Source organism: Neofelis nebulosa, chromosome 18, assembly GCF_028018385.1.
Source record: "Neofelis nebulosa isolate mNeoNeb1 chromosome 18, mNeoNeb1.pri, whole genome shotgun sequence".
Lineage (NCBI taxonomy): Eukaryota > Metazoa > Chordata > Mammalia > Carnivora > Felidae > Neofelis > Neofelis nebulosa.
In genome coordinates this window covers 33330891-33342730 of record NC_080799.1, presented here as the reverse complement: position 1 = coordinate 33342730, position 11840 = coordinate 33330891, and positions in this window count along the sequence as shown.

The window sequence follows — 11840 nt, the reverse complement described above, 5'->3', positions numbered from 1 at the left end:
AATTGGAAGTGTCAGTATGGGGGCGCCTGGGGGGCTTAGTCAGTTAAGCGTCTGACCCTTGGTTTCAGCTCAGGTCACAATCTCGTGGTTTTGTGGGTTCGAGCCCTGCACTGGGCTTGGGCTTCTCTGCCTCTGCCTCTCTCTCTGCCCCTCCCCAACTTGTGTGCTTTCTCCCTCCCTCCCTCCTTCCCTCCCTTTCTCTCTCAAAATAAACATTAAAAAAAAATTTTTTTTTAAATAACGACCAGTTCAGTAGCTATCAGCACTCCTGGCACCCACATTATAGTCTCTAAACACCACTTCTCACCGGAGATCAGGGCTCTGTGGAAATATGGCCGACTGCAGGTGTGAGGCAGGAAGTGTGCACAATGAGCCTGGAAACATCCTGTCACCCAGATCGTGTGGAGCTGTCAGAGACTTCTGGGGTCGCATCAGAAAGGATGCAGGGGACAGTGTGAAGAGGCTCCCACTGGCCACAGATGGGACCATTTGATATCAATAGGAATAGTAACTCCAACGGGTTAAAACATGCCATTTGCATCGAAATCTATGGGTTCACAAAGATACCTAGAAAAACAGCAACTCCTTTGTCATCGTTGGAGGATACTGAGGAACTAACTCATTATTTTGAAAACTGTCAAGTGAAGGGAAAGAAGCAAGCACTTATCGTTTCTGGTATGAACGATATCTACCTGGCAGTAACCAGACTGTAGATAAGGGCAAGTTTCTCTTTATGGAAGTGTTCCAGCTAATAGGCGAAGACAGAAGGACAGAACTGGTATGCCACCATCTTATAAGGTCCAGTCGACCCAGACCGTCATCATCAATGACTGCTAACACCACAAAGAGGGGCAGCCAGACATTATGTGCCTTCAAAGGGAAATACTAAACAGCCACTGAAGAGTAGTCATACAAACACACACACCAAACGAAACATGAATCTAAGTGAGCTTCTAGCTCTAACGAGGGATTTATCAGAAATACAGCTGGGAGGGAGGCCGGAGTGGCTCAGCTGGTTAAGCGTCCGACTCTTGATTGTGGCTCGTGTCGTGACTCCAGGAGCTTGCTAAGGAAGGGAGGGAGGGAAAGAAAAGAGAGAGGAAGAAAAGAAAAGAAAAGAAAAGAAAAGAAAAGAAAAAAGAAAAGAAAAGAAAAGAAAAGAAAAGAAAAGAGAAAAGAAAAGAAGAGAAGAGAAAAGAAGAGAAAAGAAAAGAAAAGAGAAAGGAAGGGAGGGAGAGAAAGAAAGATAGCGGGGAGAAGAATGCATATAATAACAATACGGGGACGCAACGAGCAAAACTCATTCCGTAAGTGGCGCCACAGGACAACCAACCCAGTTGTTTCAACAGATAAATTGCCAGAGAAGAAAAAGGGAGGAAGAGAGTACCTACAGATTAAGAGAGACCTAAGAGACATATCCACAGCGTATGGACCTTATATGGGTCCTGATTTGAACCAACTGTGACAAAAACATTCATGAGACAACCAGAGGAATCCGAACACCGGATATTTGCCGATATGAAAGCATTACTGTTTGTTTTCGTAGGGGTGATGGTGGTTAAAAAAATCCCTTTTTTTTTTTGAGTCATATACTAAAATATTTGCAAAAGAAACGGTTGATGTCTGGAATGTGCTTCAAAGTATCTGGGATGAGGGCGGAAGGGAAGGGAGGAGAGACAGAATGAGATCAGCCAAGAGGTGGGATTGCTGGAGGTGGGTGGTGGGTAGCTGGGGGTTACTGTACCGTATACCCCACGCCTGTGTACCAAGATTTTCATGATAAAAATGAGAACGCCCCCTTTTTCCCTCCCTCCTCTCAAGGGTATTGGCTTGGTCTGCCCACCCACTGCTGGCAACGCTGGGGCAAGCCTGGGTCGCAGACTTGAGGTCCATCTCAGCACGTACACACACATGCACACACACACACACACACGCGCGCACACACACACGCACATCCATTTCCACAGCAACCAGCGATGGGAGCAAACAGCCTCCCGTATGCTCCTGTCCACATGAGGATCAGGTCAGGCTGCTCCTGTCATGCCATGCCACTGGAGCTGCTCCCTTCGGAGAATTGCCACTCACTCATCTTCACAGGGGGCGCCTTCCCCACATCTGCCTGCTCGCACCCCTGCCCTATCACTTTTGTCCCTCCTTCCCCGCCCCCCCCCCCACCCCGAGGGAGCAGAGGCCAGTTCGCAGACAGAACAGGACCTGGGGGCGTCCTGGGGGCACACTCAGCCGGCTGAGCTTCCGACTTCGGCTCAGGCAGTGATCTCGCAGTTTACAAGTTCGAGCCTCATGTCGGGCTCGCTGCTGTCAGCCTAGAGCCGGCTTCAGATCCTCTGTCCCCCTCTCTCGCCCCTCCCCCGCTGTGCCCTCTCAAAAATAAACAACCATTTTAAAAAAAGAACAGGACCCTGAATCAGATCCAGACTTAAATTCTGCCTTCATCACTTAATGGCAGGACCTTTAGCCTCCCTGAGCCTCAGTCTTCTCACTCGTAAAATGGACAGAATGTGACTTCGACTAGCTCAACAAACTTTATTATGGGGAGACAGTGGCAAAAAGGACCCTGGCTCCACCTCATGGGACCAGACAGAGGTAAAAGGCAGTCTTAAAAAGAGTAGAAGTGCGGTAAATAAGTCACTACTTAGGAAAATCCTAAGTCTCCAGCTTATTTTTGGTTAACCAGAGGATCCAACTCTGCCAGACACAGAATAATTTTATTTAACTCAGTGCTCGCATTTCCATGAGATAAGTACTATTATTCTCATTTTATGCAAGAAGCGACTAGGGAAAGAGAGGCGAGCCACCTTGCTTAAGGCTGCACCGTGGGTATACGGCCCTGTCCTCTCTGCTCGGTCCTCTGCTGTGATCGAGCTTTGAAAATGCAGCAGCCCAGTTAGGAAATCAGGGCTTCAAGGAGACCGACAGGCTCTCCCCAGGTCAAACTCCATTTTGCAAATGAGGAAATAGTGGCCCAGAGAGGCCAAGTAACTTGTTCCAGACCACACAGCAAGTCAGCTTGCTAAGCCTGTAGTTTAGGTTGCTTGGGGAGAAGACGCAAGGAAGCCCCCACGTGGTGAGCGAAGCTGGCTCTTCTGACCCACTTAATCCCGTCCCGGAGGAGGGGGACCAACAATCCTGGGGTTCCTGGGGAACGGGATCTTTAGAGGCTGACACCAAGCAGGTCATAGGCAATCAGGATGAGTCGGTCACACTATATCGCAGAGCAAGGCGCCTATAGGGGTGTTTTCGAGGACCCGGGGCCCTGGGACGGAGCTGGCTGAGGACAACCATCCACAAGGCCCCCATGGAATCATGGGGTCCTGCTTGCGGTCCCCGGGGGGGTACCACCTACACATCATCACCCCGCTCCCTTCCTTGCCGACTCTGATCTCTTCTCCTCCAACAGAGTGTTGTACCTCAGCTATAAATCTAATTACCCCACGTCCCAGTTTATAAACCTAAATGGTTTCTCATTTTTCCTGTTGCTTTAGGACAAACTCTTAACTCTGCCGGCCCAGAGGCCCCTCGAGCTGTGTTTGCCTGGCCCAGCTGGGCCGTCCAGCCTCCCTCCAGAACCCATGTGACCGCTACCCTACTCGAAGCAGGACCAAGATAGTCAGGGCCCTTCTAATTGCAGGGGCCCCGACCCACACGCCCCTTTCCTAGCACCCACCCATCCCTGCACAGAATCAGCCCAGTTGTAATCACACGGCTAGTTGCGTGATTAAGTCATTAGGAATACCTAGTCTCCCCCGCCCCCGGCTGGACTGTCAGGCCGCAGAAGCAAGGACTGTTAGGAGATGTTCACTTCTGTCTTACAGCCCCCGTCTCGGTGGTGAAGGCAGTTACTGAACAGTCATCGAATGGCCCAACCAATGCCGCCATCACCTCGCCTGGGCCTCCGTCTGAAATCACACAAACCACTTACAGCCACCCCGACCTCCAGTTCCCATTTCAGACAGGCTGGCATCCGTGATGTCACATGACAGAAGATGATCCCAGGAAAAGGTTGGCCAAGAGGCTCCTGGAAGGAGCTGTGGCAGCCAGGATCCGGGAGGGAGGGAGCGTTTTCTTTAATTATTGGACCTGTTCTTTCTTGGCCCTGTTGGCCCTGTTCACATCTGAACACATCAGCACCAGCTCACATCGGCACCAGTTCAGGGGGGAAGAAAAACCAAAACAAAATATAAACAAAACACGAGCCCCAGCGTTTGAGACAAGATAGCTGGCTGGTTCCCTCTGGGCTTGTAATTAATGCTGCAAATGTTCGCGACTTGCCTTGGCCGCAAGGTAATCATAAAACTGCGCTGCCTGATTATCTGCCTACTAATTCCCTTCTCCTTTTTTCCTGCCCCTTTCCTGAAATTAATTCCAGAGTTCCTCCGGATTTCTCGTTGCTAAGCTCTCAAGTTCCAGGCTTCGCAGCGCGCGCGCTGATTGGCAGGGAGGCCCCGGGCGGCTCCAATCAGAGGCCGGCCTCTGATAGCAGCGTCCACATCACAGCTCGCCCCGGGGTTTTGGAATTTTCTCGCTGACGTTATGAACCGCAAAGGTTTTTTGTCTAACTCTGCAAAACCTGTTCTCTTGATCTTGTCTGCCTCTCTCCAGAGCTCAGGCTTTGGGGGAGGAGGTGGTGGTGCCCCAAGTCCCGGAATTTCGCCGGAGTAGAGAGAGAGTCCCCCCCGTGGCCAGGTGGGGGTCAGCGACAGGGATGCCTAGAGCCCATGTGTGGCTGACCGTGGATGACAGCGTGAAGCCGTGACGCAGACCGAGGGATGCCTCAAGCCCCCCTGGACTGACCTCTTGGTGAATCCCTGGAGAAGGACGAGGAAAAGTGGACTCATTGAATGTGGAGGCCACATTTGTCAAGGACTTTAGAACACGTACGTGGGCGAGGGCCATTCTGGTCAGAATCCTAATGCAAGAAGCCACCACCAGGAGCGCAATCCCTTCTGTGTGCTAAAAACTTTATTATTTTTTTTAATTTTTTTAAATATTTATTTATTTTTGAGAGAGAGAGTGACAGAGCATGAACAAGGGAAGGGCAGAGAGAGAGGGAGACACAGAATCGGAAGCAGGCTCCGAGCTGCCAGCACAGAGCCGGACACAGGGCTCGAATTCACAGACCGAGAGATCATGACCTGAGCTGAAGTCGGACGCTTAACCTGCTGAGCCACCCGGGCGCCCGGTGTGTCTGCTGCTTCTAAGTGACAGTGTAATACAGACACGAGCTTTCTCCTCAGGGTGCCTGGCTGTGGGTCGGGCGATGTGCATATATTCCCACAGGGGGTCCTAACGATTACCAGTGAGGTATTTCATTTTGCAGATGGGGAAACCAAGGCTCAGAGTGGTGAGGGAGCCTTGCCCAGATAATGTTGCCAGTATGAACTCTGGGACTCAAGCCTTGGCTAATTCCTGGATGTCTTGAGGGCCCTTCAAATCCAACTTGTCCAAAACTGAATCTGAGTATTTACGCCTTTCCCTGTCCACCTGTCCACCTTCTCCGCAATCTCATTTCTTGAAACCTTGGCCTCAAGAATTGTCTCCCACCTGGTGCTCTGGGGCTCATTCTTGCCTCACTCCTCCAGGATGGCTGCCTTTGGCATCCGGAGGAGTTGTCTCAAAACGCCCGTGTGATCACATTGCCTTGCTGGGGGACACTGGGTCTGATGACCAGATGGCACGGATTTGACTGACTCAGCCATTCCGTCATTCATCCCACCCATAGTTGCTGGCACTCGGCAGGCGCCGTTCACTGTTCTGGGGCTCCAGAGGTGACTCAACAGCAACTCATGTGAATCTCACAGACCTCTTGCCATGGGCCAGGCCCTGTACTCTGGGCTTCATGACCACTAACTTGCTCACTCCTCCAGCAGCCCTGTAGAGCAGTGGCTATTTCTTTATTTAACAAATGTTTTTTCAATGTTTATTTATTTTTGAGAGAGACAGAGCATGAGTGAGGGACCGACAGAGAGAGAGGGAGACACAGAATCCGAAGCAGGCTCCAGGCTCCGAACTGTCAGCAGAGAGCCCAGCGCGGGGCTCGAACTCAAGAACCACAAGATCATGACCTGAGCCGAAGTCGGACACTTGACGGACTGAGCCACCCAGGCACACCAACCAATGGTATTACAAATCCCATTTAACAGATGGGAACAAAGAGGTCCTTGATCTCACGAAGCTTATATGCTAGTGAGAAAGACCGACAAAATCAAGTTATGCACATACACACTCACACGACATATACAACATAATTTAGAGAGTGATGAGACCAAGGGTGATTCTTGGATGCTGAACCTTCCACATTCTTTGCTTCAACTTGTAGCCTATAACAACTGCCGGACCCGGGGCAAGAAGAGAAATGGGGGCCCAGGTACTGTATGTCTACAGGTTTAAAAGTTATAAATCATGTAAATAAAATATATGCTGTCCTCTCTCTTCAACAAACACACCCTCACTATCATCTGGAAGGTCAGGACTGAATTCAGAATTCTCCCAGATTTCTTGACTTCCACAGAGCACCCCGTTTCCCTCCCCACCCTTCTCCGTTCTGCACCTTGAGGGGTCCTGTGCACCTGAAATGACACCCCAGCCTGAAAGTGCGAGTTCTGCTCTGACCCCCACATACGGCTGTCGCTGAGCCCCCCTTCAGGTTAGGGGTGCACACACTGGGAGGCTCGTGTACCATCAGCAGGGCAGACTGAGAGAAACACCAGAACAGGCTTTGGAAATGGCTCAGGGCTGCTGGGGCAGGAATTCTGGAGTCCTGGATCCCCAGGACGTGGTCCAGAAGTGGTGACTGTGTGGGCACCAGGTGGGCACATGCCCCCGGCTCCATGGCTACTTGTCTCGTGGGGGAGGGCCTGACTGGAGAAGGACCGACCGGTGGGAGCCCCGTCCAAATCCCGCGGCCAGCCTCGCCTGAGTCTCACGCAGGGTTGCTCGTGGGCTTCCGGTTCATATGCAGAACCCCTGGCATCTGTACCCTGACCATACGTCCTTTGACCGCCTCCGCCCTAGTTCCCATACTGGGTTGAACGGTATCCACCCCCTCCCCACACACACACACCAAATTCACGTCCACCTGGAACGTCAGAATTTGACACTATTTGAAGGGTCTTTGCAGATGCAATCAAGATAAGCTGGGGTCCTACTAGATTGGGGTGGGCCCTAAATCCAATGACTGGGGTCCTTGTAAGAAGAGGGGAGGACAGTTTGTCCTCGGCTCAGATCACGATCTCATGGTTTGTGAGTTCGAGCCCCCCGTCAGGCTCTATGCTGACAGCTCAGAGCCTGGAACGTGCTTCAGATTCTGTGTCTCTCTCTCTCTGCACCTCCCCCATTAGCACTCTGTCTCTCTCTCTTTCTCACTCTCTCTCTCTCAAAAATAAACATTAAAAAATATAAAATCCAAAAGCAGGAGAGGACACACAGACACACACAGGGAGAAGGCCATGTGATAAGAGAGGCAGAGACTGAAGGGATATGGCTACAAACCAAGGGGCACCAAGGATTACGGAAAGCTACCAGAAGCTAGCAAGAGGCAAGAAGGATTCTTCCCTGGCGCCTTTGAGGACAGTATCCTGCCAACACCCTGATTTGGGACTTCCGGCCTCTAGAACCGTGAGAGTGCGAATTTCTATGGTTTTCTACCGCCAGGTTTTCAGAGCTGCTGCAGCAGACCTAGGAAACGAAGGTAGCTCCTGTTCCCTCTTCCCTCTCCCGGCCCCTCCCGCACCCAGTGTCAGGCTGGGGCAGGGACAGTGTCACTAGCAGGTGGCAACATTCCCCAATCGCTGACAATTCACCTAGACGGCCTCAGAGCCAAAATGCTCCTAAAGGGCCAGCCTTCCCAGGAAGATCAGCTCCCTTCTGTCCACACAGCCCCACGGGCAGCCTCCCGCTCCAGGGGCTACGGCAGGGTCCCCACAGCAGGACCCAGAAGGTGTGCTATGCTCTGGAACAGCAGCTGGTGAGTCCTTCACAGCTGCCCACCTGGGATGCACCCCAGCCGGGCCCCCATTGGGGATTGCGTGCCAACAAACTCCCTGGGGCTCCGGCCACATGTGGTTTGCTGCTTAGCCTTCCAGTGGGAAGCCTGGCTGAGTTTGTCACAGTTGGTAGTGTTTGGTTACATTTAACCGAGGCCCTGGAGATGGGGGGGTGTCTTTGAGAGAGAGAGAGACAGAGAGCGCTGTATATAATCTTTTGTGCACAAAGCATGCAGAATTATCTGACCTCCCCCCTTCCCAAATCCGGATGACAAAAAAGTAAACTGAGCAAGAGATCAGGTGTCTTTAGAAATCAGAGTGTTTGGGGGTGCCGGGGTGGCTCTGTCAGTTAAGCGTCCGACTTCAGCTCAGGTCATGATCTCGCGGTTCGTGAGTTCGAGCCTCGCGTCGGGCTCTGTGCTGATGGCTCAGAGCCTGGAGCCTGCTTCGGATTCTGTGTCTCCCTCCCTCTCTGCTCCTTCCCCACGTGTGCTCTGTCTCTCTCTGACTCTCAAAAATAAATAAACATTACCAAAAAAATAAAAAAATTTTGAAAAGCAAGAAATCAGACTGTTTGAACTCCCTGGTCTTTGCCAGGTGCTGTTTGTTGTCAACTCCATGAAATGAGAGGACTTATCCCCAGATGGGTCGTCGGGACTGTAGGCTGTTTGAACGTCGAAAGCCATTTGTTCGTTCATCCATCCATCCACCCATCATTTGCCAGTCCCCCACTCTCATTACTGTAATGTTGTTACTAACAGCGACAATAATAATCGTTGCTTCTCACTGGGCACCTTGCAACAGATACACGGGGTGCTAAGCACTTCGCACGCGTCATCTGTTGGAGCCCCATAAACAGTTCTATACAAGAGATGCCAAAAGACCCATTTCACAGTGGGGAAAAGTGAGGCACAGAGAGGTGAGGTCGCTGGCCGAAGACCTCACAGCCCACTGCGTGAGATTAAACGTGGTCAGACATCCCCTGTTGCTCCCCCGCCAAGACGTGGACTGTATTTCTCGACCCGCCCCCCAGGCTGGCCTCGTGACTCGCTTTCAGTAATAGAGTGCGTGAGCAGTAGTGCAAGCCCCGAGCCCAGGCCTCAAGAAGCCTGGAAGCTTCCGTCTTCGCTGACGTGGAAGGGCGACCTGAGGCCTCTACATGAGGAAGCTGGTCTCACCTCCCAGGAGATGAAAGGCCTCAGGAAGGAGAATGGAGGCTGTTGAAGGCAACAGCCAACACCAGCCACACACACGGTGGAGGCCATCCACACCTTCCCCGTCTGGCTGACGCCCTGAGTGAGCCCAGGCATGGCCAGCAGAGGACCTCCCCAGCTAACCCAGAGCCTCACGAGAAATAACGAATCGCTGTTTTAAGTGGCTGTGTTTCGGGGGGTGTCACTCAGGAAGGCCCACTGAGACATGTTCTAAGAAGCCAAGATAGGATTCAACCCCAGGTCTCCCATGTCCAGAATCTGGGCCTCTCAGAGCAGGGACTGTGGCCACAGAACTGAAGGGGACACACCCCTGAGTGTGAAAAGCTCGGGGAAGGGGCGCTCCAAGGAAGACCCTACTGGGTCATTCAGAGGAGCGGGTCAGGAAAGAGTCTTTCAAGATGGCGTGTGGAAGCTGAGCCCGCCAAAATGACAGAGACATACAAAGAGTTACAGGGGAAATAATCCGGGTCAAAGGAAGTGTATGAGCAGAGGCCCTGAGTTAGAGCAGAGCCGAGGATTTCTAGGGCAGAGGGAGCAGGGTGAGGAGGATTGATGGAGACAAAGACAGAGGGTGGGCCAGACCGGATCACGAGGCCTCGGAGGCTGGCTTAGCGCATTTGGGCTGCTATAACCCAAACACCACAAACTTGGAGGCTTATCAACAATTTAATCTATTTCTCACAATTCTGGAGGCTGCGAAGTCCAAGATCAAGGTGCTGGCCATTTTGATGTCTGGTGAGGGCCAGCTTCCTGGTTCACAGACGGCCATCTTCTCGCTGTGTCCTCACATGGTAAAGGGGCAAGGGAACTGTCCGGGGCCTCTTTTCTCAGGGCACAGTCCCTTCACGAGGGCTCTACCCTTGTACCTAGTCACCTCCCGAAGAGCCCACCTCCTAATAACATCACATTGGGGGTTAGGATTCAACATACAAATTTTCAGGAGACACATTCAGGCTATAGCAGAGGCTATAGGGGGAGAAAAAGGAAATTTCTCCACATGTGCTGGGAGAAATAGCAAGTTTTCAGCAGAAGAGGAACATGATTTTATTTCGATTTTAATAAATACTTCTGTTGGGCAGACAATACATCAAGGAGAGGTCATGGGAGGGGGTGATGTGAGACAAGAGAGGAAGCCAGCAGGGACGTGTCACAAAGCAAGTTACTGCTGCTTGAGCAACCAGGGCTCAATCCCACCGAGGAACCTGGGGAGATGGTGTTGAACATACACCTGGGAGGTGAGGGAGCTGGGGTATTTATACACCAGATCTCTCCAATCACTGGTTGAGGGCCACGTGTCACTGCTCAGAGCAGTGACAAAATACCTCATCATCTCCCCATATGCTTTCTATCCACAGCTAGACATTTCCAACCATTCTTTATATCAGCCAAGTTCTAATTAAGCTCACCCGGAGGTGAGCACGTTGGCCTGGCTCATCTACGCGACCCAGCCCTCTTGGTGCCATAAACGTTCGACACCATTTGCCGAGGCTCTGGAGAGAAACGGAACCCGACCACCACCACCACCAGAGCTGAGCCCACCTCACTGCCTCACCTGGGGCTGCCACCTGTTGGCATGGCCCTCTGTGGCCAGACTGTGGACCCTGGGATCCCGTGGTGGGGTGGGGGCAGGGAGAGAGGGACATCCTGCCTCCCAGACCCACACCGGCATCTGAAAGCTCTTCTCTGGAGCAAGGGCAAGGGAAGGAGGGTGTTGTGCACCGTGGCTTCTCTCCTCCTGGCCGCATGAATGCTGACCGAGGCTAAGTGGAGCAGGGAGGCCTCAGTCGAACACCAACGGCCACCCCGTTCCTTCCGTGTGCAGGCAGGCCAGCCTCGCCACCCGACAGATAGTACAGATATATAGGTGCTCCCACCCACCCCTCCTCGCAGACCCCAGCTCCAACCTTGACCTCTGCCCTTGGCTCTGCCTGCAGCTGTGTCCCGGGCTCTCCACGGGGCTGGTGCTTCTGTCCTTCCGGGCTGGGCTCAGGCGGGACCTGCTCAGAGAGGTCTGGGGGGACCGACCTCAGGCTGGCCCCTCACCCGTCACCCACTGTGCTATTTTCACAGCGTGTTGCTCTCTCTGAAACGACCGTGAAGTGCGTCCTCACATGTTCCTCTAAGCCACGAGATGGACCTTGCAGAGCGTCCCCCGGGAGCACAGAGACTCCCTGGGCCTTCCCACTGTACTGTCCCTGAACTTGGCACAGTAGCTGGCATGCAGCCCGTGCTGGCAGTTACGGTCACCGAAAGAAAGGCCACCCCACAGCCCATTTGAAGAGGGGGCCAGGGGCTTAGGGCATGACCTCCAGGTCACTAGGTCGCAGTGTCCCTGCCACAACGACAACCCCTTTGCCGGGTGCTGGGATATCCCAGTGGCCTCACCACTCCCGCTATCACCCAGCAGCCTCCTCCCCAGAAAGCAGAGGAGGGGTGACCCTGGTGAAGAAAAGGTGAGGGGCGCTAGAAAAGAGCCACACGTGCCCCTTTCCCAGGCAGCCAAGGACAATCAAGGCCATCAGGGTCACCGGGCCAACGTGGAAAGGCTGAAGACCACCCCAGCTGGCCTGTGATAGGAAGTGGCCACCTTCTGCGGCTCCAGGCACCTCCGGCCAGCTTCTCG